Below are 27,415 nucleotides of genomic sequence, written 5' to 3'. Positions count from 1 at the left end.
CTCTGGGAAGATGGTCTTAGTTCATGTCTCAGGAAATAGAGCTTGCAGGGCTGGAGCAGAGTAGGTGTGAGTCTGGGGTCAGCTCAGGCTGCTTTAAACTTCAGCTTACAATTTCCTGCAAAGCGGCTGGCTTGGTGATGAACTCTTCACTGGCTCTTGATTTTTCTGCTTTGTGTTTGCTCACCCTGTGCTTTCAGCCGATCCCAGCAGATGCGGCATAAATTGGTTTCTCTGTAATTACATCAGCTGCAACAGGGAATACCTATTTCCATATGTAAGTGTTAATAAATAGAGGCTGGATGTGTATGTTTGTGTGGTGGTGTCCTCTCAGTGCCTGGATTCCAGTGGTAGCTTTTGCTTTCTTTGCCTTAGGTATTTTGGTCTTTGCCTCTGGCACATCTGTAGCTCTTAGCAACATCTGGGCTTCCCTAGTAACAGGGCTGTGAATTTTCTTCCACTAATAACACAATGGTTCATTCCATTTCACCAGAGGCAGCTGCCAGAGAAGCTGCCTGTTTTTAGGTGACAGATGCTATAGTCCACCTCAGAAGCGTCAAGTTCCAGCTGGCTACTGGCATGGCTCGTCCTGTGCGGGCTGTGATTTACCATTTTCTCTGGGGGGCAGATGGATAATACTGTTTTAAAGAGGCCTAGGAGTACCAGGAGTTCTTGCTTCTGTTCCAGGCCCATTAGACTGTTCCCTACATCTGGCTGCAGTAAACTCTTGCCATATATCCATGTTCATAATCATTGCTCTTCCTGTGCTGAAAAGTGGCCACTTCTGAGAATGGTCTTCATTTTCCTTTCGGTTTAGAACTTTTGAGTCATGTCACAATCATGTAGGCCCAGTAGTCCTCTACAGGTAAAAGGATTAATGATGCTGAGCTTCATGTTAGTTTTAAGTCTAAATGTCCATGGTAGTCTCCAACAGAGTAGCAAATGGAACTTATTTTCTCTTAGATGTCCAGGGACCGGTTGGGTGGCTGCCCTTCACATTATAATTGGGCTGAAAGATGCAATGTATTCAGTTAAGAAAACACCTTGGTGCCGGAGAGGTTTGCCCTTTAATAATATAACTGTGCTATATAAGGCTTGTCTCCCAAGGAGACTGAAAATGGGGCAATGGAATGAGAGAGAAAAGGGAGGGAGACTGTGGTTCGGTTTTTGGAAGAAAGATAAAATTGCTGGGAAGTACTTTTAGAAGCAGAAAGTTGCTGTGCAGTTTGGTGTTACTGTAAGCCAAACCCTGGTTTCTCAATTCCTTTCCCTGTTCTTCAACCCTTCTGAACAGTTTGGTTCTGGGGGGTGCCTTTCCAAAGCCTTTTGATTGTTGAAATAATTATTTAAATAAATGTTTGGAAGTTGCTAGGAGATAAAAACACTGTGCAGAGAGAGAGTGTTTCTGGAATGGGAGGAGGGAAAGACTGAAGGGGAAAGAAGGCTAGGAGTCTTAAAGCAGAAAAGCTTTTGAGAAACAAGGACTCCAGGGTTTAGGGCATAATAGGGGCTCATTGTTTGATGATTACTCCTATAGCTTGTAGGTTGAATCTGTGAAAACTTCTTTTAAGATTTTTCTGTCTGAGATACGGGCTTGCCTATGGCTTCATTGGTTTGGAATGTTCCTTCTATGTGGGGACAACCAACAGAACTAAAACAGCAAAACAGATGTTTTGACATAATCTAGGAATTATATACTCTGAACTGGGAACTATCATGAAGAAAGAAAACTCATAAAATTTGGGAAGTGTCTTGACTGGTGTCAGAAGACAAATAGAGTTTGTGGTATAGGATAGAATTGTCACATGTCTCCCATTGGCTAATGAGGGAGCTTTGAGTATTCAAATTATCTGCCTCAGGACCTTCTTTCTCATCTAGGTAGGTATTTCAGGCTATGGCTGAGGGAATTACCTGTCAGCCAAGGATGTGGATTTCCCTTCATGGCATCCCACTTCAGCTCCACCACACCTTTCTCTGGCAGGGCTTTCTGTGATGTTTCCCAGAGTTCTAGGAGAGACCAGAAATGGCTCTTAGCGACTGCTGCTGCCCTAAATTGTTATTGAATACTGCTGCTCCTACTTCCTGCCAGCTGAAGAGATGGGGGAGGGAATGTTGAGGAATAAACAAGAGCCTTTCAGCTCTTGCCTGTTCCCTTGCCTTTGGTTTGATTGATAGATTGTTAAGTTAGGGATGGAAGGGGAGGTAGGGAGGAGGAAGCGTGCCTGCCTGAATGTTCCAAGCTTAGAGCTTAGTGCTTGCATTGCCAGTCTGACAGGCAAGAAGAAAAGAATTTATAAACCACAGAAGGCAGTGATGTATCTGTGCTGAGTCTGTCCTGCAGTACAGACTCTTATGAAAGAGTCTGGGCTTAAACCAGGAATTTAAGGTGAGACTCCTTATTTTTTTCAAATCATATGAAGTAACCAGTAGGCTCTAATGGCTAAGGGATCTATAGGTTTGCAACCAGAAGCTCCCCTGGGCTCTTTGGCTGCTGTTTTTGATCTTGCAAGGTAGGAACAGTCTGCACTGTGCTTTCCCCTTGTTTGGGGTCTCAGCTTCTGCTACTCTCAGAAAGTTACATGTATTACCACTCTCCCCCCACCCCCATTAGTTTAGGATACAAAAAAACCCAAAAAACCATTAAGTGTGTGCTCTTTGCTCTTTCCCCCTCTGATCATGCTTGCTATCGCATCCTGTGTTCTAAGAGCATCTTCCTTTGCCCTTGGTTTTGTTTTTCCTGCCCTAGTTTATGCCTTCCAGCTCAGTTCTCTCCTGTTGCAGTCTCTCATTGCCCAACCAAGGTCAGGTCTCTTTTATTCCTTCTGATCCAAGGCTTTCTCTCTTAACGCCTTCCTCCTTCAACTAGCTGTTCAATCTCAGCTATTGATGGCATAGCAGTCAGCCTTTCCTCCTGAAGCCAAATGCCCTCCAGCATTTTTCTTCATGGAAAAAATTAAAAACAAGTTGATATTTATGTGGGACAGAGATGCAGCGAAGCCTGAGCTTAATTTATTTTTTCTTCAGTAGCTCTGTTTTCCATCTGGGTGTTGTAATTCAAAGAGGGCCCACAGGGAAATTATCTTGTCCAGTCTCCTCATTTTATGGAAGAACCTAAGACCAGGGAGGTCGTATGACATGCCTAGGCTCTCACAGGTAGTCAGTGACAAAGCCAGGCCTAGAGACCAGGTTTTTGGTGCCCAGGTTCTTATAGCATATTGTTACTCAGGGGTTTATTAAAAGTTTTCGACTGTCAGGAGGGCTTCTCTGTTTGCCCACTCTAAAGACTACCTTAGAAACATTGGGTGTAAATTTCCAGATACTCTTGAAATTGTTTTCATTGTTTTTCCTGCTGATTTTAACATTGTAGAGGCTCAGTAAACAAAGGATCCTTGAGTGTGAGTTTCTTTGGTATGATAATGATGTTTGCAGAGAACTATTTCAGCTGGTGTTGAACCTATCCTATATAAAGAGGGAAAGTTACTTTTAAGCTGCTACTTTGAGCTTGGTTGTGTGTGTGTGTTATGTTCTGGAATATTGCATTCAAATTTCCATTGTAATCATTGAGGCATTGCCAGCTCCCTCATTATTTGCAATTGTGAGAAAGAAAAAAAAACCTGGTGCTTCTTGGACCTATCACTAATAGGGAGACCTTAAATGTATTGTAGATATTAACTGTTTTGAAAAGACATGATATACTGTTGGATACCATTATTCATTTGGTACATTAATCGAGTGCATTTTATTTTTATTTATTTGAAAGATTTTTAATTGAAGAATAGTTGACACTTTGAGTGCATTTTAGATTCCAGGTATTGTGCTTGGTGCTGGGTACATATAGTGAATAAACAGAAGATTCCTGCTCTTTGAACCTTACAGTTTACCATCTACAGTAGAGTTCCTAAATATATGGCCCATAAAACCATGTGTATCATATCACCTGAGTGTCAAAAATGCAGATTCGTGGATCCAGCCCCAGTTCTGCTAAGTAAGTTTTAGGGTCTCTCCAGATAATTGTTACATACTTAAACATTTGAGAACCATTGTGAATTTTCTTTATAAGGGGGGTATTGGACACCACTTTTGAGTTAAAACACCAGCCTTCTTTCTAAATTTAAATTTCACATAAACTCTGGAGCCAGACTACCTGGTGTGTATCCCAGCTCTGCCACTTATTAACTGAGTGTTCTTAATCAAGTTACTTAACTGTTCTACCTCCATTTTTTTCTTCTGCAAAATGAGGAAAACAATAGTTCATAGGGTTGTTGTGAGATTAAACTACTTAATTCATATAAAACACTTTGAATAGTGATTAGCATTCAGTAGGAAGCCCTGAAATAAATACTGAATTCGTAGGAAGCATTCCGTAAATGTTAGAAAAAGAAAAAAACCTGATTTAAGTTAAAATATGTCTCAGTATGCCCTAGGCAATAATGGGCTGAAATACAATAACATTCCACCTGTATAGGAAGCCCAGTATAAATAGATAAACATATTGGCTAAGATTTTGAGCACTGTGCTCAGAAGTTCCAAGCCTAGGTTGGAGAATTTTCATGCTGGTGATGTGTTCTAAAGCCCCTGGTGTTTATAGTAGGGGTTGGAGAAGGGGGGAGACCAAAAATTGGCTTCAAAAGATCTTGAAGTAGCCTGTTGAATTTCATTATTTCATATAAATTGAGTTTCCTTTCTGGCCATATCCCTGATGTGGGATTGGGTTTTTTGGATAGATGTTATTGTGGGTTTGCCAGCACGCGCGATCTTGTGTATGCTGGAAGAGCACTAAATGCTTTTTGTTTCTACACAAGAGTGCATGGAAAATCTAAGTCCTAGTTCTTAATCTTCCTCCCCTAGTGTGAACTTGTATTTTTGCCATTTGGGTATAAGAGCTTTTACCAGCAGAGCTCATCCAGGGAGGCAGCAGGGCTTGGGCTTTCAGGCTGGAGGTGGCAGTAACATACACAGCTGAGATCCTGCCACTGCTGGCTGTCTGAGCCCTCCTCTCTGTGGTTTTCACTCTTCAAGCCATGCTTGAGTAACCCGCCTCCAGAGCTGCTGACAGGGCCGTGTTCAGAGGCCTTGGAAATTACACTGTTCATTTCCTTATCATCCCCTGACCTGCAGTGCAGAGCCTTCTGGTGCAGGAACAAGGCAGAAAAAAATCCAGACGGCTCCCAGCCAGCATGTGTCAAGGGCTACAAAGAAGGAAATTGGACTTGCTCACTTCAAAACCATGGGGTTAGGCTTTGATTTTTGGTTCCTGCCGAGAGTTATTTGTGTGTGTGCGCGCATGTTCTATCTCTGTGTATATGTATAGAATGAGGCTGTGCATGGCAAAGCTGTAGAAGAGGAGCATCTGAAAGTAGAGAGCAAAGGGAAGATTGCTTTTCTCTTCAGTTAATTTCCCAGTTGTGCCATTGGGATGGGCCTGGAAGGATTAACATCAGGAAGGTGCCAGGCCATATTAATGTTTTAAAATATATTTCTCTTGGTACAGTTTAGTCATGGTTGACAGCACCCACCCAAGTAAGAAGCTTCCCTGGCTGGCTGAGGAGACATTTTTAACAAATCCTATGCCTGAAGTCATTCATCCTAGATGACATTGACATAATCAGTGTTGAAGCTCCCTAAGAAAGGATAGACTTTGGGTTAGTCTTGGGTAAGGGGAATAGCTCTTTTGAGATGGAGGATAGTATGACAAAAAAGAGAAGAAATTTATAGCATTTAGAGATTTTCTGTTTATAGGGCAAAATTCTATTACATTTTTAGAAGCTGTCCTCGATTTTTTAGTATTATAAAACAGTCCACCTCCTTTTTCTTTTGGCGTTTCTCTTGCCCTAGGATACCCAAAGGAAATACTTTTAGGCAGAAGAAGTAAAATGTGGATGGTAAGAGGCTCTTGAGCAGAATTTACAATCATTCTGTTCTTAATTTTCCTTTTTCTGGATATCCACTGCCTTAATGTCATTGGTGATATTAGAACCTTTGTGAAGTGGGGGGAAAAAAGAAGTATTTCAGCTTTCAGACCTTGGAGGTTTTTTTAAATCCTAAGTGTCTCTCTTGTTAGAAGTACTCTGTAGAGAAGTGTTTTCACATGAGAAAGTGACAGCTTAGGTGAGAGGGGATTGCTTCCTTTTACTTTCTAAAGCAGTAGTCCCCTGTACCAGCAGCTGCAGCGCAGCCGGCAACTTGTTAGAAATGCAAATATCAGAGCCCATTCCAATCTCCCAAATCAAAAACCCTGGGGTTGAGGCCCAGCAATTTGTATTTCAACATTAGCTCTTTCTTTGACTATGATACTAAAGTTTGAGATCTGCTGTTGTAGAGCACCTTCCCCCCTCTTAATAGTGAGGAGCAAATTGGAAGGAATACCTAAGGGTTTGGGACTTTGAGAGCAGTAGAGGTATTTAAAATATTTAACTTTTCCAAGCTTTTCTCCTCTGTAATATAGAAGTGAATAATAGTACTGATCTTATTGTGAAGATTAGATCAGATAAAGCACAAAAGCAATCAGCACAGTGCCTAGCGTTGAGTAACTACTCAATAAATGTTAACTATTGCTGATACTGTTACTTGGTATGAGGTGCAAGGTCATTGTGAAATTAAGATGCAAGGATATCTTTAGTGACTTTAAAGAATTAACTCCCTGGTGGTTTTAGAAAGGAATGAGTTGATGATCGCTTGTATTCTAACTCCTGATTTCAAGGAAGGCTTGAGGAGAGATTAAGAGTATTTGGAGCCATTGAGGTTTGGAGTTACACTGTTTGATTAGTTTAGAAGCATTTGTTGAACTCCTTTTGGTACAGGGCTGATCTCAGGTTGTAGAACCATGGCTCTTAGCTGTTTCCCATTAAAATCAGAGTTGTGTTTTGTTTTGTTTTGTTTTAATATATACTCAGGCCTTCTGAACCATTTTTTCAGGATTGAAATGAATGTAACATTGCTTTAGTTTAGAAAGTTTTTTTCCTTCTTTTAATCCATAAGAAGTGCAGATTTCAGCCTTTTGAAGGAATTAGAACTATAGGTAGTCTGAACAGGCAGGAGAAGAATAAGGATTAAGATACTTCTTTTTGTAGACTTGTCACTAGCTGCAGGAAATAAAGAGGCAGTTCCTAGATTTTTGGTAGAGGTCAGTTTTTAACCTGAAATGTCCATTGGGAGAGTATAATTTGACTGTGCCTGAAAAATACACTAATGGAGTATTTTTAAATTTTAGACTATTGGATTTTAGCCATAGTAGCCAATACTAGATTGTGTTTAGATGAGCCAGACCTGGTCATTAAATTTTTTCTTGGTCTTTTTAGTTTAAGCTATAAATGATGTAACATTATTAGTTTCAGGTGTATGACATATTCAGTATTTGTATATGATGCAAAATGATCACCACAGTAAGTCTAGTTAACATCCATAACTACATATATTTACAAAATTTTTTCTTGCAATGAGAACTTTCAAGATATATGCTACTAACTACTTTTACATATGCAATACAGTATTATTTTATTAATTTTTTTTGTGTGTTTATTTTTGAGAGAGAGAGAGAGGGAGACACATAATCTAAAGCAGGCTCCAGGCTCTGAGCTATCAGCACAGAGCCAGATGCAGGGCTCAAACCCATGAATTGTGAGATCAAGACCTGAACCGAAATCAGAGGCTTAACTGACTGAGCCACCCAGGCACCCCTGCAGTACAGTATTACTAGCTATGGTCACCATGCCAGACATTAATTATATCTCCATAGCTTATTCATTTCAACTCCTTTTCACCCTCTCCTCACCCCTTACCTCAGGCAACCATCAGTCTTTTCTCTGTATCTATGAGTTTGAGTGTTTATTTGTTTTGTTTAGATTCCACATATAAGTGAAATCATACAGTATTTATCTTTTTTTTTAACTTATTTATTTTGAGAGCCAGAGAGAGAGAGAGAATGAGCACACACAAGCAGGGGAGGAGCAGAGAGAGAGGGGGAGAGAGAATCCCATGCTGGCTCTGCACTGTCACTGCAGAGCCCAACTTGGGACTCAATCCCACAAACCGTGAGTTCATGAGCTAGGCTGAGATCAAGAGTCAGACACTCAACTGACTGAGCCATCCAGGCACCCCTGTATTTTTCTGACTTATTTCACTTAGCATAGTGCCCTCAAGGTCCCTCCATGTAGCTGCAGATAGTAAGATTTCATTCTTTTTTATGAATGAAAGATACTCCATTTTATTTACATATACATATACCACATTTTCTTTAATCATCCATTGATGGACATTAGGTTGTTTCCATGTCTTGGTGATTGTAAATAATGCTGCAGTGAACATGGGGGTACATGTATCTTTTCAAATTAGTGATTTTGTTTTCTACAACACCAACACTTGTTATTTCTTGCCTTTTTTTTAATTATTTTTTTTTAAGTTTATTTATTTTGAGAGAGGCTGAGAATGAGAGCAGGGGAGGGGCAGAGAGAAAGGAAGAGAAAGAATCCCAAGTAGGCTCTGCGTTAAGAGTGTCAACTGACCCAGGGCTCAAACTCATGAACTGCGAGATTATGACCTGAGCTGAAATCAAGAGTCAGTGCTCAACTGACTGAACCACACAGGCGCCCCATGGTTTGGTTTGGTTTGGTTTGTTTTTTTACAATTTTTGTTGTTGTTGTTTGTTTGTTTGAGAGAGGCAGAGAGAGAGGGAGGCAGAGGATCCAAAGCAGTCTCTGTGCAGACAGCAGAGAGCCTGATGCAAGTCTCAGACTCACAAACCGTGAGATCAGGACCTGAGCCGAAGTGAGATGCTTAACTGACTGAGCCACCCAGGAGCCCCTGCCTTTTTAATAATAGCTATTCTAACAGGTGTGAGGTCATGATTTAATATGGTTTTGATTTGCATTTCCCTGATGATTAGTGACATTGAAGATCTTTTCATGTACCTGTTGGCCATCTGTATGTCTTCTCTTGGCCTCTGTTTTTGTTTAGTAATGGGTTCTTTCCATTACAAGTTTTTTGTAAACTGGTACCCAACTCACTCAACTCAGAGTTGATATTTCCTGTTAGATATGTTTCTTCAGAAGTAAAGCACTTACCCCTGTATCTGAATCAAAGGTTAGTGAAAGGTACAGAGAGTGGAGTAGAAAGGAGGTTTATGTACAATCATACACCAAGCAAAATAATATGAGGTTAGAGAAATTAACATTCAGGCTGAAGAGTCTTTTAGTGTGGAAGCTTCTCAACTGGAGGTGCATATCAGAGTCACTTTAGAGTGACTAAAAAAGTAAAAGTCCCCTGCTGAAGTAAAACCTTTAGGGCTGGGAACCCCAAACATGTAATTTTCTTTTTTTTTTAACTTTAACAGATGATTTTATTGTACCTCTTGGCTAAAAGCCACTGTCATTGTAGAAGTTGACCCTGGTTTTTTGCCATTTTAGATGGAGCTATGCACTACACTTTAGATATATGATTCTCAAGTGTTTTTATATATGATTCTTCAAGTGTTCAAGATTCTCCTCCAACTCTCCTTTTTCATTTCTCAGTCATTGTGTTGGGTTCAATCAGTTAGGAATACAGTTAGAATGACTCTAACTTCTTATTACCCCCTTAATTAGAACTAATTACTGAGTTTCTCATAGATTTTAAGTGAAAACATCCGTATCATTGTTACTGATTCAATTTTAAATTATTCCAGAGTTTTTAAGGCAAATTTGAGGAAAATTCTTAAGACTACATTTGGCATTTGACTATTTGTGATACTTTAAAAAACATAAATGAGAAGGGAGCAGGAGACAGGTTTAGATAATCTAAACTTATTGCTAATATAAAAGCAGTTTATTTCCTTCATTCCTTCCTTCTTCCTCTCCCCCCTCCCCTTTCCTTCCTTTGAGAAAGAGCATAAGCTGGGGAGGGGCAAAGGGAGAGAGACAATCTGAAGCAGGCTCCAAGCCCATCTCGTAGCCCAACTCAAGGCTTGATAGCAACCCATGAGATCATGACCAGAGCCGAAATTAAGAGTCAGATGCTTGCCAACTAAGTGCTCCAGTTTATTTTCTAATCTGTTTCTGAATGTATTTCTGTGCTTATTAATTAGACGATAGGTGTCCCTAATTTTCTGGAAATTCATGGTACCCCAAAATAATGCAGCTGTCCAATTAAGACCTTATTCCTGAGCATGTTTCTGGACACACTGATTTTAAACATGCTGTTTTTAGAAGACCGAGCATCACCTCACATAAATAGAAGTCTCATCTAAGTTATTTCCTTTTTGTTTTCTTTATACTGCATACTACTTATTTGAAATCAAGAAGAGAATTAAATGTTTTTGTGTATAAGGTATTTCCCTGCTGGGATTTTAAGTCTCTGAGGAAGAATAATTAAAGTGCTACAGTTGCTTTCAGAGATGAACACATATTTGAATATGCTGCAAATTCAGTTCAGAACATTATGGAATGCCATATTTTGGCCAGAATTATAATTATGTGACCTTAAATTCTCATATAATAAAATTTAAAATGTGGTTTTGAGTACTAGCACATGTATTACCTATGCCTTCTGAATTTACATTAATCTCTACTTTAGATGGATCCTTTTAGGTCTTGGAGTATTTCAAATACATATACCACTGAATAGGAAGAGAAAAAATGGCAAATTTGGGAAGAAGTCATCATACGATGTGACTACACATTTATATACACCATATTAGACTAGATCTTAAATCCGTCAGTATGCAGATTCCTAAACATCTGGTAGAGTGTCTGTTTGAGATAAAATATGCCATAAGGCATTTTTCATTTTGCTTATACATATGTGCTTAGATTGAGAATGTGGAGACTTGAAATCAAACAAGCTGATTGCTTATAACAATTTCAGAAAGAGGTTGAGAAAATTTTTAATTTTTGTTTATGTCTGATATCTGTCCTATCCTTTCCCATCTCTTACAAGGATCAGGTTCTAAAGTCAGGGTATGAAGTACTTGGTCAGAAAATACTCGTAAAATCACTTAGTATGACACCATGTTGGGAGATTGACATACTGGCTTCATAAATTCAACACAGGTTTTTTTCCATCATTGAAACAAACCATTATTTTTTTGTTGAGGTCTCATGTAAAACCTGGCTTGTGTTTACGGACTGTATTGATGAAGTGTATTTGTAACTAGAGTTACCCTAATCCTGGCTAAGTACTTACACTATGAGAAGCACATGGGATTGGAAACCAGATAAGTGAACGGCTGTTCAAGTCTACCATCTCTGGCTCGCTCCAGAGTGTATACTCAATGACTGGAATAACCAAGAGGCCTATACCATTGAAATTGTTCTTTCTTTTCTTTTAATTGCCAGCCACATAAAGTTCTTTGATTGTGGTAAATGTATATACCCAGTTATCTATTTAGTGTACCAAATTATTTTATGGCAGAGGAAATCTTGGGGTCTAGATTTCTCTATGTAGTGGAGATTCATAGGTCCTTGGATTGAATCCAGCTTAATATAGTGATTATTCTCTTGTAGCATTTACTTTTCAAGTCTAACTTTAATGTTCTTCATACCCACAAATTCTTTCTCTTTAAGTTCCCTTGATCAGTGAAGAAATAGTCCATTTCTATATGGTAGCCTCAAGTCTTAGCCTTGAATTAAACAAGAATTATTTTATAGGCAAACTGAAGAACAAAGCTATTCTCTTCTTACTGACATAAATATCCCTGAGCCTAGTCTCTCTTAAGCTTAGTGTCTTTGGTGACATCTTTGAGGTACTCTACTTTCTGTCCTTTTCTGACTTTGAGCTAGAATCTAAACTATGCTTTTTAAAACAGCATGTTGTTTTAATTATTTTTTGTTATTTCTGAGAATCCTGTCTTAACGAAGTGGGATTATATTTAGTTAGGCAGATTTAGAGAGGTCTTTTCTTCCTCCTCCCCCGTTGAAAATAAGTAACCAGGAAAACATAACCATTTGGGGGGGTACCTGGCTGGCTCAATCTGTGGAGCATGAGACTCTTGATCTTGGAGTTGTGGGTTCAAGCCCCCACAGTAGGTGTAGAGATTACTTAAAAATAAAATCCTTTAAAAAAAAAAAAAAAAGGACCATTTTTTTATGTTCTATATGGGCATCCATCATGGTCTGGGCACAGCATTGGTTGTATCAAGAAAACAATTATACTGTTGACAATGAGGTTTTACCCATACTTTGAAATTGCTATTAAGCTATTGCTTAGAGATGGCACTGCTTAGAGATGTGGTATACCTTATTTGAAGGCTTGATGCCCATGCTATGCTTTTAGCTGTACACTAGTGGCAGCTCTTGGACAGAACATAGTTTATAAAATGCCCAAGAGGACAGGTTAAACAGAAGTTTTCATGTTAAAGAGCTAAATAAAAATGATTCTGGGTGTAGGCCAATACATCGCTGAGAAAGAAGAGAAGTACCATTTGCCTCTACCTAGGAAGCAGTTTGGGCAGGGCAAAGCTCCCAGAAATGGACATTCTAAACTTACTGACTTGGGAAGTTCTGGGTTTTGCCCCTTAGCCTTTGTGAAATGGAGCTTCTTTTCAGAACGGGTAATAGATGTGGAACAGACTTAAAGTCTTAAAATAATGCCACTTCCCTACCCTCTAAACACTCCCTTAGAACTAAACAGTTAAGTGTCCTCAGATGTCACACAGAGGCAAAGATTAAGTGTTACCTAGGACCCAAGTTAGGTAGGGCTGTCCCTAGCATCTGCTATCTGCTAGATAGTGACCTGAAGTGGCATTCAGAGCAGAGAAAAGTCTGGGAAGATAGTTGGAAAACAATACAATGACATTTTCATATTTGTCCAAAATTTTCAGGTTTTTCATTTGTTTTTATTCCCTAGTCACATTTCATCCACTATTTCATATCTAATAACCCAAGTCAGGAGAAAAGGGCCAGCAAATCCACTTTAATCCTTCCCATTCCCTTGCCCCCATAAAGCTTTGATACTGGTGAAAGCTTGTCGAAAAAAACTGGTGACAGCGTGAGAGGTATGTCTGGAAGTTAGTGGCAGTGAAGAGATAGTGGGGTTGGGCTCTGTGATGTGGGGAATGAGTGCTTGAAAGTAAACTTTGGTGGTTTGTTTTTATTTTTAACAACAACAAACAAATATTTGTACTTTCCTTACCAAGCATTTACTTGCTCTTAGTAAGACAATGGCAAATGACTGGTTTATCTTTAGAAATGGTTATGACTAGGGATTTGAGATGAGGATAGATTTGAGATTAGGGTAGATTAGGAGTTGATAGGAAGTGATGGTGTCTTTGGCCTACATACCTCCCAAGAAACAAAAACACAGTACTTAAAAAAAAAAAAAAATGTTTGTTTATTTTTGAGAGAGAGAGGCAGAGAATTCCAAGCAGTCTCCTCACTGCCAGTGCAGAGCCCGATGCAGGGCTCGAACTCCCAAACTGTGAGATCGTGACCTGAGCCAAAACCAAGAGTCAGACGCTTAACTTGACTGAGCCATCCACCGGGTGCCCTCCAAAAACAGTACTTTTAAAGGAAACTTAGATTTTAGTGTGGTGCTCACTTAGTAAAAATTATGTTTTTAAAAAAAAGATTTTATTTTTAAGTAATCTCGACACCTGCTATGAGATTTGAATTTATAACCCCAAGATCAAGGGTCACATATTCTATTGACTGAGCCAGCCAGGCATCCCTAAAAATGATCTTTTCTTAAATATTCTTTTATTGATCTTATCTTAGGGATGGTTCCTTCCCACATTTCTCCTGCTTATGTGTTCTGTATCTTTCAAAACCATTTCCAAAGTTCAGGGAACCTGGCTGGCTCAGTCGGAGAAGTGTGTGACTCCTGATCTTGGGGTTGTGAGTTGAAGCCCCATGTTGGGTGTAGAGAATACTTAAAAAAAAAATTTTTTTTTCCAAAGTTCATTTTGCATGCTACTGAACAATAAGTCCAATGGGGCATACAGTCTAGTAGGAGAGATAGAATGGAAGCAAATAATCACATGCATATCAGGGTAGGTGCAGAGAAAATATCCATGAAAAGGTTTGAGTTAATATCTGAAGGATGAATAGTAGCTAATTTGGAGGAGAGAGTTAAATGATGAACAACTAAGTAGAAAAGTTCCTTAAGGTCTGGAGGTCATGAGAAAGAATTGGAAATATAAAGATTTAGGAGTTATTAATATGAACCAGTAAATTGTAACTGATGCCATACAACTGGATGAGCTTACCCGGGGAGAACATGTCTGTTGAATGAGATGAAAAGAAGAGGGCCCAGGATAGGTCCTTGAGGAACACCAAGAAGGTACTAACTTAAATGGCATGTTAAGAAGTGCTTCCCTGTGAAATGGAGAGCATACAAAACTACAACGGGAACACATGTCTACAAAAACATTTAAAAATCCCCTGAAAGGTAGTCTAGAACTTGCTTGGTTCTATAGTCAGATTTGGTTTACTGGCTTGAGTCATGCTTTAAGGGAAAGTTCCTTTCTTGTTTGTGCTACTTGTAAACAGTGAAGGTAATCTTTGTTTTTCTTACTTTAACCACTTCCCATATTTTTTCTGCTTTTTGCTGTCTCTTCCAAATCAGTCTCAACTTCCATAAATTTTACATAATTATAAAGCATAGACTTTGTAATTAGATTTGTATTTGCATCTCAGCACTTAATAGATGTGGAATCTTGCAAAATTACCTCTGAATGTCACTTTTCATATACTATGCATTTACAGTATATGATTATCTAGTAGTTGTAGGCCAGCAACAAATGTGTGTACCGTTTCTTTTCTCTTCCTTGGAACCTCTCCTGCATTTCTAGGCAGGTGAGTTTTTTCATCTGTGATCACTGAGGCTCTGTCTTACCTCCTTATGGCATCATGTAATAGCAGCTTTTCTACTAAAGTAAAGGAGTTTTGCATTTCAAAGTCCTTTCTAGAGTGGAAACACAAGAGAGTTTCTGCATTGTTGTAATCTACAGATTTTAGTAAGAGCACCGTTGGCATTTGAGACTAGGTAATTTGTTGTGGGGGGCAGTCTTGTGTATAGTAGGATGTTTAGCAGCATCCTTGCCTTTACACACTTGATGCCAGTAGCATTTTCCCTAAATCGAGGCAACCAGAAATGTCTACAGACGTTGTCATATGTCCTCTAGAGAGCAAAAATCTCCGTTTGAGAACCATTTGGTAAAACGCTGTTTCCTGTTGCGTTACTTACACAGCAGTGTACGTTCATGAAAATGGAGGGAGTTGTATATATAAAATATACAGTTTTCTGTTGTGAATGTTATGTTTCCACAAAACAAAGTGTTTTCACCAAAGGCAATAGAGAACCAGGCTGTAACCCATAATGATATCTATCCAGATTTTCACTCATCTCCCTCAGTCTCTAAAAGGTGAGGAGAAAAGATACATGGTAGGATGGAAAGGCAGCAAAAAATAGTCTGAAAATCTGGCATCCAGATATCTCTATTCAGCTCCTAGCCAATAGGGTGTGGAATTAAATCTAGGAAAATCACTTTTACAAGATTTTCAGAAATAAGTTCTGGACACAGGACAGAGTTGAAATATCAGCAAAACAGGTATTTTCCCTCCCACCCACTCTGCTATTCTGTGACAGCAAAGGAAGAGGATTGCTTTATTTTTGTCACTTCAACTCTTATGACCCCTTTCTTGATGGTCACTGAAGTTACTTCTCAAAGTGTTTGCTTTTACCTTTAATATAAAGTCTTTCAGGGGTTCCTGGGTGGCTAAGTCATTAAGCCTCTGGCTTCGGCTCGGGTCATGCATGATCTCACGGTTTGTGAGTTTGAGTACCACATTGGGTGAGCTTGAGGCCGGCTTTGGGTGAGCATGAGCCCCACTTCAGGTAAACATGAGCTTTGCTTTGGGTGAGCCTCTCTTCTCCCTCCCTCTCCTCTTCTTCTCTCCCCTCCCCCTCCCTCTCCTCTGTCTCCCTCTCTCTCTCTGCCTCCTGCTCACTTGCACCCCCCCTCAAAAAAAATATATAAAATCTTTCAGTTTTTATCTTCTTTGTATGGAAGGGTAGAATGTCCTTCTGTATTAGGTGACATTGCTCCCTGAGAATATAGTCTCCAGAGAAGTCTTTGGATAGGACCCAAGCTGAAAGCAATAGGTTAAGTAACACACCTCATTGTCTTGCGAGGAGTCCAAGAAAACATACTGTTTTGAAGTTTGAAAGATCCTGTAAAGAGAGGGCAGGCCTTGGGCCAGACAGCCTTTGAGGTGGTAAAAACCAACTGAGCTCATAAACAAGAACTGGCATGTGCCAACAGAGTCACTCATCCTGGCTCCAAAGTTGGCTGAGGAGAGAAAAGTGTGGAAGGCTCTGTAAGTGGAAGGATTGTTCTTGGCTTTGGCCGTAGGTTGACTGGAAATAGAGCAGGGAGGGAGCTTGGACCTGGTCTCTGAGGTCTGGGCATTGCCCTGAGAGGAAGAGTTTTTTCTCCCTTCCTTTTCTTGTTTTGTTTTATTTTTTTCCCCTCCTTCTTTCTTAGTATTAACATTTCAAGGTACAGGAAATAGTTGGATATTGAGTGTTTTACAACTCTTCTAGAACAGGCTATTAGTATTCTGGTCTGCTAAAACGAAAGCCAGAAGGGATTTCACTAGGTAGAATCAGGGCTCATAACTTTTATGAAAGTGCCCTAAACAAGGAACCCTCAGTTTATTTGGAAGTGTTTTAAGTTTTACTAAAATCCAATCATTGCTAGCATGGTTTTTTAAAGAAGATAGACAACCATGGTGGCTAAACCAAGGAGATCAGTAAGATCTGAAGTTGGCAGCCGAGTGAAACAGCTGAGAACAAAAGAGAGAGCATTGGTATGGGAAAGAGGTACAACTATGCCTCTGGACCCCTGTCCCCTCATTATTCTTTACTGACCCTGGCAACTGCCAAAGCTTGCTCAATAGGGTTGTGGGCTGGGGATTGTTTCTTAATCCCTGTACGAGAGTACCAAGATTCAGCTGCGTTATCTATGCTCTGAGCCTCTGGCACTTGGCTAAGGCACTTGCTGAGGCATCTGGTGACTATAGACAAAAGCCTATTTTGTCAGAGAAAAGATTGGGGCAAAGTACAAGCATTGTTATCTCTGATGCCCTCAGGGTAAACTGTCTACTTGGCAAATGAGACTGTCTTGACCTTGTGAATTACAGCAACGTTTCCACTTGGTTTTATGTTTCTTTGAGATTATTTTCTATCAGTGAAGTTTGAGCATTTAGGTGTTAAATGCTACTCTTGAAAAAAACTATTAATCTTTTAAAAGTTTTAAATATCATAAAAGTAATAAGTGTTAAAAATGTGGAAAATGAAGAAAGTTAAAAGGAAGAACAGAAAAATCATATTTAGTTCTATCATTTTCTTAGAATAATTTCTTTAATGTTGTGAATCTGGCTAGATTATTGGTTCAGAATTGGCTTGGACATCATCTATACCTCATAAATCTCAACTCTGTTCCCTTAAGCTTATTTAATTTTCCCACTAGGGAACTGACCTGGTCTGGCCTTGCTTGGCTAGGTTTTATTACATTTGATGAAATCTCACCCTGGAGTATGAAACTCTGTCATCCATATTTAAATTTTTTATAACTTGTCTCAAGCCAAATTTTTATCTTTATCTATGATTGTCTTTTTTTTTTTCAGTTTTGTTTATTTATTTAGAGATAAAGAGGAGAGAGCAGGGGAGAGGGAGAGAGAGAATCCGAAGTAAGCTCCACACTGTCAGTGCAGAACCCAACTTGGGGCTCCATCTCACAACCGTGAGATCACAACCTGAACTGGTATCAGGAGTCAGAAGATTAACCAACTGAGCCACCCAAGCGTCCCTGTGGTTGTCTTTAATGAATATATAGGGGGAAAGGTTTTGTTATTTTTAAAGGCTGAATGTTAACCCACTTTCTCCTTTTGGGAAAAAGGTATCTGTGGTGTCAGTTAACATAATAATTTGCTTTCATTGATGAACTTGGTCAAGAAAGTCTCATGAGATTTTTTTATTGTGTAAATAGAAAAGGGCTATCTTTTGTGGAATTTTGAGACAAACCAAGCTACAGGGATTCTTTTACCCTAGAGTAACATTTTAGTTAAGGCAACTACATGGAAACAAATCCACTTCTTTTTCTGTATAATTTTTCCATCTGGATTTGTTATATTGTCTAGGCTGGAGCTTCTGCTTATTAGATATTTAGATTTTTAGCTCTTAGAGGTTTGTGGTAAAGAAAGTGGAAATCCTAGCCTAATAGGGAAATGTATTTTGGACATATTTATTATTCCTCCTTAATGTTGAAATGAGATGGGACTATAAGAGACTGATGTTTAAAAGTACTCTTTGGCATTTGCAACATCAGGTGTAGCCATTCCCAAAGGGGACGTTCATTAATATACCCTTATAATAGGAACAGGACAGAAATGAGGAGAGATGCTAGCTGGGTATATTGTAATTTATATTCTCTGAACGTATGCATTCTATACTGATGGGTTGTTATTATAGATTTTCTTTTCATTTAACATGGATTCTCCATATAAAAGGGAGAGGGAGTTTCCAATCAAAACAGTTACTCTAGCAACTCTGAGACTAACTTTTGGAACTATCATCAGCACTTTGGTTTGAAGAAATCAATCATGATTGACTATCTAATGGTAAGCTTTGCCAACAGCCTGACTTAAGACTTTAAGGAAATCTAGGAAAATTTGAAAATCTTCCATGTGAATAACTTAAATAGAAGGTTGAGAAATGATGTCTGGTGGCCTAACCTGTGGACAGAATTTTTGCTTTTTGCATGTTTATCAGATGGCTTTGATATTGCCAAAAAATAGAGGATAATCTTTTTCCATAAAATTGGAAAAAAATTTTGGGATGAGTGTGCTATACAGGTAACTTATCATCATTATTCAATTCCACAATTCTTTAATCACTTCTCAAAGAAGGCTTTGTACCTATCAGCAGTCTGTCTGTGTGTCTGTCTGTCTGTCTCTCTCCCTCCCTCCCTCCCTCTCTCTCTCCACCTCCCTCCCTCCCTCCCTGTCTTTCTACCTCTGCCTCTCTCTCTCTCTCTCTCTCTCTCTCTCTCTGTCTCTCTCTCTGTCACACACACACACACGATTCTCCTTTTCCCTCAGCCCCTGCCAATCGCTAATCTACTTTATATCTCTATACCTTTGCCAGTTCTGGATATCCCATATAAATGGAATCGTAAAATATGTGACGTTTTTATGTCTGACTCTTTTCACTTAGCATAATGTTTTCAAGGTTCATCCACGTACGCCATTCTTTTTTTATGACTGAATAATATTCCATTATATAGATACACTAGATTTGTTTATGCATCACTGATAGACATTGGATTGTTTTCACTTTTTGTGTGTGTGAATAATGTTGCTATGAACATTCACTTAAATGTTTCTGTGTAGACATGTATTCACTGCTCTAGGGTATATACCCATGATGGGAATTGCTGGGTCATACGATAGCTCTATGTTTAACATTTAATGGAACTGCCAGACTTTTCCTAGAGTAGCTGCACCATTTTACATTCCCACCAGCAAATATACAAGGATTCTGATTTCTCCCAATCCTCAGCAACACTTGTTATTGTCCTTTTTTTTTGGTTATTGCCATCCTAATGAGTGTGAAATTGTATCTCATTGTGATTTTGATTTGCATTTTTCTAATAACTATTGATTGTGAGCATCTTGTCATTTGCTAACTGGCTATTTATATATTTTCTTTGAAGATAGGTCTATTTAGATTCTTGGCTCATATTTTAACTGGGTTATTTGTCTTTTTGTTGTTGAATTGTTAAGAGTTTATATATTCTGGATACTAGTCTCTTAACAGATATATGATTGACAAGTAATTTCTCCCATTTCTGTAGATTGTCTTCACTTTGTTGATAGTGTACTTCTTTGAAGTACAAAAGTTTTAAATTTTGAAATTTAAATGAAATCCAATTCATCTATTTTTCCTTTAGTTTTTTGTGCTTTTGGTGTCCTAAAAAAAACGATGGTCTAATCCAGGGTCATAAGATTTACTTCTATGCTTTTTTCTATGAGTCTTATAGTTTTCACTCTTAGATTTAGACCTTTGATCCATTTTGAGTTGATTTTTGTACAAGGTATGAGGTAGGAGTCCAACTTCATTCTTTTGCATGTGGATATCCAGTTTTCCCAGCACTACTAATTGAAAAAGTTGTTCTTTCCTCCTCGTGGATTGTCTTGACACCCTCATAGATTTGTCATTTATGGCAAGTCATTTGATTGTATGTGTATGGGATTTTATCTGGGCTCTCAGTTTAGTTCTCCTGATCTAGAGGTCTGTCATAATGCCAGTATTACCATCTTGATTAATATAGTTATGTAGTACATTTTGAAATCAGGAATTGAATTTTCCAGCTTTGTACTTTCCAAGATTGTTTTGGCTGTTGTGAGTCCCTTGCATTTCCATATGAACTTTAGGATCAACTTGTCAGTTTCTACAAAAAAGCTACCTAGGGTTTTGACAGAGATTGTGTTGAATCTGTGGCACAGAGAGTTTCAGTCTTAACAGTTTTAAGTTTTCCAATCCATGATCATGGGATCTCTGCATTTATTTAGGTCCTCTTTAATTTCTTTCAGTGATATTTTGCAGTTTTCAAAAATACAGGGCTTGTACTTCTTTTGTTAAATTTATTCTAAGTATTTTGTTCTTTTAGGTGCTATTGTAAATGGAATTGTTTTTTCAATTTCATATTGCTCTATAGATACACAGTTAATTTGTATTTCTCAATCTTGTATCTTGCATCCTTTCTGAATTTGTTACTAGTTTTAACAGGTTTTTGTGTGTGTGCATTCTTTAGGACTTTATATACAAAGATCATGTAATCTGCAAATAGAGATATTTTTACTTCGTTTCCAATATGGATTTCTTTTTTCTTGCCTAATTGCCTTGGCTATAACCTCCAGTACAATGTTAAATAGAAGAAGGAGCAGACATCCTTGGCTTGTTCCTGATATCAGGAGAAAACCTTTAGTTTTTCACTGTTAAGTATAATGTTAACCGTGGGTTTTTCAGAGGTGCCGTCTGGTAATAAGGAATTTTGAAGGGAACATTTATGCTCTTGTTGGAGATTTAAGAGCATTTTTTTCATGACGTTGAGGTAGGGACATTGTGTGTGTGTGTGTGTGTGTGTGTGTGTGTGTGTGTGCGCGCGTGTGTGCGCGCGCGCGTGCTTGTGTCAAGGGGGGGGGGTTAGAAACACCTGTGTAATTTAAAGCATACAAGATTGAGAGCATCTGGATCCTACAGTCCATTCTACCCCATAAACTATTTAACTATAGGCATTCTCTTTTATTCTCTATGCCTTCTTCATTTTTGCTTTCTGTTCATTGGGTATTTATTGAACATCTAGTTTACTAGATACGTTTTTGAGGACACTAAAGTAAAAATAGGCTGAGGTCTTTGTCCTTGGATATCACCATACCCCTACTTTACACTCTATCTCAGTAATCTTAGTTTTTTCATCTGTGAAGATGGAGATGTTGGGTATTTGTTGATGTGTGGGCATGTGTTTAGGCCCTGCTTGTTTTCAGAGTTCAGTATGGTATCAGCATCAAGAATGGCTTTATATGTACATAGCACAAGTACTGCATATATGTCGATCTCTTGTATGCTCACTTTTCAAACTACTGTAGTCACAACAGTAACTCCCAAATCTGTCTTCTGCCCTGACCTCTTTTCTACATTTGACCATGGTTTCCAACTGCCTAGCGTATTTCCTTGCTTGGTTGTCCCAAATATTCTTCAAACTCATAATATCCAAAACAAAATCATAATGTGTCCCTAAAGCCCACTTTTCTCCATACTTTCTTAATTTCAGTAGTGAAATTTTTTTCCTTCCATTCACCCAGACCAGAAACTTCGTGTCATCCTTAATACTTTTTTCTCACTGCTCATATCTAGTATCACAAAGGCTGTTTGAAAGACTATTATTTCCTACATATCTCTTGTTACTTCCCTCTTTGTACTCCCCGTTTTCTTTGTTCAGACTGTCATCATTTTTTACCTGGACCAAACTCTATTCACCCCCTTACTTTCCCACTTGGTAAACTGTCATTCAGGACCCAGCTTAAATGTCACTTCCTCTTTGTAGCATATTCTTATTAGCCAACTCTTCAAACTTTCAAGTGAAATTAAATATCTTTCTATTAATGTTGTGGAAATTTTAAATATTGTACAGTATTAATACCATAAGCTGTAGCATTATACAGACTTGAGTTTGATTCTGGCACTTAATAGCTGTATTACCTTGAACACATTATTCAGCCTCTCTGAGCCTCAATTTCCTTATCTTAAAGTAAAGCTAATAAGTCCTTCATAGAGCAGAAGTGAAGATTGAATGCAGTTATGAAGGTAATGATTATAGTCATCGTGGCCACAATGTACTTATTAACATTTATTATTTGCTAAAAAGTGAGCTGAATATAATACTTGATACATACTGCTTATGAGAAGTAGTTGTTAGCTTAGTGCCTAATGTACAGCAGACGTTCAGTCAACTAAAGCTAGTATTTTCTATGTTGTCTTCTTTCACTGGGCTGAATATCTTAACGGCAAGAACCATGTCCATCAATAAACAGTTGTTGGATTTGAATTTATTTAGTGTGATTTGACAAAATGCTAGCAGGTCTTCATAATAATACTGTATTCTCTGTTAACTTGACTGCAATTCCTTTGGGATTTGAAGGTTTTGGGTTTCCTATTAAGGTTACACATTCCCTTGGAGTGATAACACCTTGTGCTATTATCAAGAATTATCATATGGGAATTAGTTTATCAGCTGCTCTCTAATCTAAGAAAGTCCTTGCAGAATGAGACTGGGTGGGAAGAAAGGGGAGAAGAGACCTAAGCACACAGTACCATGGGAAACAAAATCACTATTTCCTATTTGCCTCAGAATTACTCTTTTTACTAATTTGTAATGGACATCATGCTACGTAATACACCACGGCAACATTTGGTAGCAACAGCCAAGGCTACCAAATAAGGGATTAGATCTTGTAAGAGTGTGTCATTTCTGTTACTTAAAGAATTAGTTAAAATTACTTAAGAATTAGTCTAAATTAGTTAGGTTATTCAATGCTCTGTGATATTAGAAGCCAGACTGCAGAATCACTCCCTGTAAAGACCATTAATAGTTTTACATTGAGTGTTGAGAGAATATTCTCGGCTTGGTCCCTAATTTTGACCACCTATCTGATAAATGAATATCAGCTATCAGCTACCCTATGAACTGCCAGAAGATTGTTGAGCACTAATGAGATAATGAACCTGAAAGTGCTGAAAAGGCTACACAAATGCAAGGTGGATTATTCCAGACTTGAACATTTGACTTTGGAAAACTCACTTAGCTTCCTGGGACTCAGTTTCCTTATCTCTAAAATGAAAGACTTGGAAAAAATTACTTCCAAGGCCCCTGTCAGTTCTAAAATTTTGAGAGACTCAGGGTGCCTTGGCTGGCTCAGTTGGTAGAGCACGAGACTCTTGACCTCGGGGTTGTCAGTTTGAGCCCGTGTTGGTTATAGAGATTAGTTAAAAGAAAAATCTTTTTTTTTTTTTTTTTTTAATTTTTTTTTTCAACGTTTATTTATTTTTGGGACAGAGAGAGACAGAGCATGAACGGGGGAGGGGCAGAGAGAGAGAGGGAGACACAGAACCGGAAACAGGCTCCAGGCTCTGAGCTGTCAGCCCAGAGCCCGACGCGGGGCTCGAACTCACGGGCCGCGAGATCGTGACCTGGCTGAAGTCGGACGCTTAACCGACTGCGCCACCCAGGCGCCCCAAAAGAAAAATCTTTTAAAAAAATAAAATTTTGAGGGGCGCCTGGGTGGCTCAGTCGGTTAAGCGTCCGACTTCGGCTCAGGTCATGATCTCACGGTCTGTGAGTTCGAGCCCTGCGATGGCCTCTGTGCTGACAGCTCGGAGCCTGGAGCCTGCTTCTGATTCTGTGTCTCCCTCTCTCTCTGACCCTCCGCTGTTCATGCTCTGTCTCTCTCTGTCTCAAAAATAAATAAACATTAAAAAAAATTAAAAAAAAAAATAAATAAAATTTTGAGAGACTCCATCCTGTTTGTCCTTGTAACTGGTATTTCTTGCTTTCATGCTGTCCTAACACACCAGCCATAGTTATTCTTTGAAAACTAGTCCAATGAGTATCATGTCTTTTTCCTCAGAACCCTCCATCAGCCCTATATTTAGTTCAGAGAAAAAGCCAGTGGTCTTTAAGGCCCTTGTATACATGATCTGTACTTCTCCCTGCTGTACCTCTATGGCTTTATCTTCTGTCCCTCCCACCCCCACTCTTCTCCAGCCATACTATACTCTGCTCTTCCTTGAATATTTCAGGCATGCTCCTCTTGCTTTAGGGTTCCTACATTGAAAATTCCGACTTCTGGAATTCTCTTTTCATAGACTTGTCAACTCCCTCATCTCCTTCAAGTTTTACAACGGTCACCGTATTTTAAATTTGCAACTGCCTCTACACTGCCCCCCCTTACCTTGTTCCATTATTTTTTCTCAAAGCACTAATCTACTAATTTATTAAATTAGAACTTTATTATTATGTTTATTTTATGTTTATTTATTTAGAGCACGTGCATGCACATGAGCAGAAAGGGGGTGGGTGGTACAGGAGAGAGAGAAAGGGAGAAAGAGGATCCCAAGCAGACTCCACACTGTTAGTGCAGAGCCCGATGTGGGGCTCTATCCCACGAACCATAACATCATGACCTGAGTTGAAACCAAGAGTTGGAGGCTTAACCAACTGAGCCACTCAGGCACCCCATATGTTTATTATCCAATTCTCTCTGCTACAATGTAAACTCTGCTAGGGAAGAGATTTTCCTTGTTTGCTTCTTTTAGCTTCTTTACTCTTGTTTTCCAAGCACGTTTAATACTACCCTACCCATTAAATATTTGTTAAATATATGGATGAGCTGTCCATTGTGGTGAATACTAATTTTCGTATCATTTTCAGCTGATATAAGCCTCATTTAACACATTTACAAAATACTGGTTTAGATCTCGTATGTTAGAGGTTTTCCTCGATATCTAGTAGTTGTCTGCTCATGGCTTAAACCATGAGCAGGTTTGAGGCGCTGAAACATTGATTGGAAGCTCTGAGGTGCCATTAGCACGGTGTATTTATGGTGAACTTCACAGTGCGATGGCTGTTAAATTGGCAAACCCTAGATGTCGGTATCTAGGTTTTTCCCCACGGGTTTACCAGACTCCTTAGAAAAGCCTGCTTAAGATTGTCTCTCAGTGACGCTCTCTCTGTTTCTCTCTCTCTCTCTCCTCTCTTTCTCTCCCTCTCCCCCTCTCCCCTACTTGTGCTCTCACTCTCTTTCTCTCTTAAAAAAAAAAAATGATGCTGTATAGGTGTTTTCATCTACATTGGTTATTTAAGCTGGTCTTCTAAGTGCTGTCTCACTTTTTCACCCTAAAGTGCACGAATGTTTGAGTGAATTAAAAAAGAAAAACTCAAGGAGTGATAGCCTTTGGAACAGTAATAATGAAATTCATAGTAAATGTGAATATATACGTGAATATTGAGTGAATATATGTAAAGGAAATATGCAAATGCAGTTTTGAATTTGGGTATTGAGATTTTTCTAAGGGCAAGTCCCCCAGCTCTTTGCTCTGGGAAAGATGCCTGTATACTCAGTTTTTAGGATCACTGTCCTCTTTCCTCAGTTTTTCTTAATGTCTTCCTGCAAACTCTAGCTGAATGCTTTGCATTTTAGATTGTTCAATTTTAAAGGAAAAACTACTTTTGATCATGTGTAAGTGAGCTGCCCCAAACTAAATCCCCAGCTTGCATATAGCAGTTAATGGATTCAAGGAAATACCAAGTGAGAGCTACAGGAGATGTCATATACACATGCCCCTAAACCATGCTTTTTGTTTGTTTTCCTGATTTTTCTCCCAGAATTATTTAGGTTTGATAAGTGGTTGTGTTTTTCCTAGGAAGGAGTGGGTTACGGGTAAAAAACATAACAGCTGTATATTTTGACTAAGAAGTGTATCTAGGGGCACCTGGGTGGCTCAGTCTGTTGAGCATCTATCTGATTCTTCGTTTCGGCTCAGGTCATGATCCCAGGGTCATGGGATTGAGCCCCATGTTGGGCTCTGCACTGAGCATGGAGCCTGCATGAGATATTCATTCATTAATTCTCTCTCCCTCTCCTCCTTCTCCCTCTCCCCTTTCCCCTCCCTCCCCCCTACTCCTTTTCCTTCCCTCCCCCTTCTGCCTGCCCCCCTCACATGCACACTCTCTCTAAAATAAAAAAAGAAGTGTTGAGCTAAAACATCAGTAGAACTTCTATCAAAGTACAGCAGTATATACTATTCTATTTTTGTTTTATGCTTGAAGTTTTTAATAACATTTTGGGACTGAAACTATATATATATATATATATATATATATATACACACACACACATATATATATATATATATATATATATATAGTTTCAGTCCCAAAATTGCATGTATGTGTGTGTATATGTGTATATATATATATATATATATATATATATATATATACTTCAGTCAAAGTTGCGTGTGTGTGTATATGTATATATATATATATATATATAGTTGTATATGTTACATATATATGTAAATAAAGATAACTACAAACTATATAGAGAAATTTATGTACTTTTTTTTTTAATTTTTTTTTTTTTTGGTAATCTCTATACCCAATGTCAGGCTCCAACTCACAACTCCGGGATCAAGAGTTACATGCTCCTCTGACTGAGCCAGACAGACACCCCTTTAAAAAGGTTTTATTATGGGGCACCTGATTGGCTCAGTCGGTTAAATGTCCAACTTCAGCTGAGGTCATGATCTCACACTTTGTGGGTTTGAGCCCCGAGTGGGGCTCTGTGCTGACAGCTCAGAGCCTAGAGCCAGCTTCACATTCTGTCTCCCTCTCTCTCTTCCCCTCCCCTGCTCATGCTCTGTCTCTCTCCTTCAAAAATGAATAAACATTAAAAAAAAAGAGGTTTTATTATACATACATAAGTGTACTAGTTAAAAGCTTACAACTCAGAGAATTTTCACAATCTGAATACACCCGTGTAACCAGCACCCAGATCAAGAAACAGAACATCAGTAGACTCTGGAAACTTCCATTGTGCTGCCTTCTAGTCATAAGCCCGCTGAGGCTAACCACTATGCTGACTTCTAATAGCATATGTGAGTTTTTTTGCTTATTTTTAATTTTTATTCAAATGGGGAGTCCTACCCTTTTGAGTCTGTGAGTGTCATACACATAATTGTATGCAGTTGTGGTTTGTTCACTATCCTTGCTCTCTGTACTAGTCCATTGTGAGAGAATATGTCACAGTTTATTTAAACATTCTGCTGTTGATGAGTATTTGAGCATTTATTCTTTGCAGAGCACTTCTCAGCCATTTTTTCTTAA

The 27,415-nt window shown here is 38.8% G+C and overlaps 1 protein-coding gene across 1 annotated transcript in view; it reads left to right on the top strand.

Annotated features, from left to right (window-relative positions):
* The window catches only part of ZNF609 (zinc finger protein 609), a 209,109-nt gene that overhangs the window by 27,562 nt on the left and 154,132 nt on the right, over positions 1-27,415 (top strand). The gene's annotated exons all lie outside the window — the stretch shown is intronic.

This window comes from Lynx rufus, unplaced genomic scaffold (genome assembly GCF_022079265.1).
Source record: "Lynx rufus isolate CCGP_SWC_20201006 ecotype Redwood Valley unplaced genomic scaffold, mLynRuf1.p SCAF_13, whole genome shotgun sequence".
Classification (NCBI taxonomy): domain Eukaryota; kingdom Metazoa; phylum Chordata; class Mammalia; order Carnivora; family Felidae; genus Lynx; species Lynx rufus.
The sequence above is the reverse complement of the archived record's forward strand: the minus strand, read 5'-3'. Positions and strand labels throughout refer to the sequence as shown.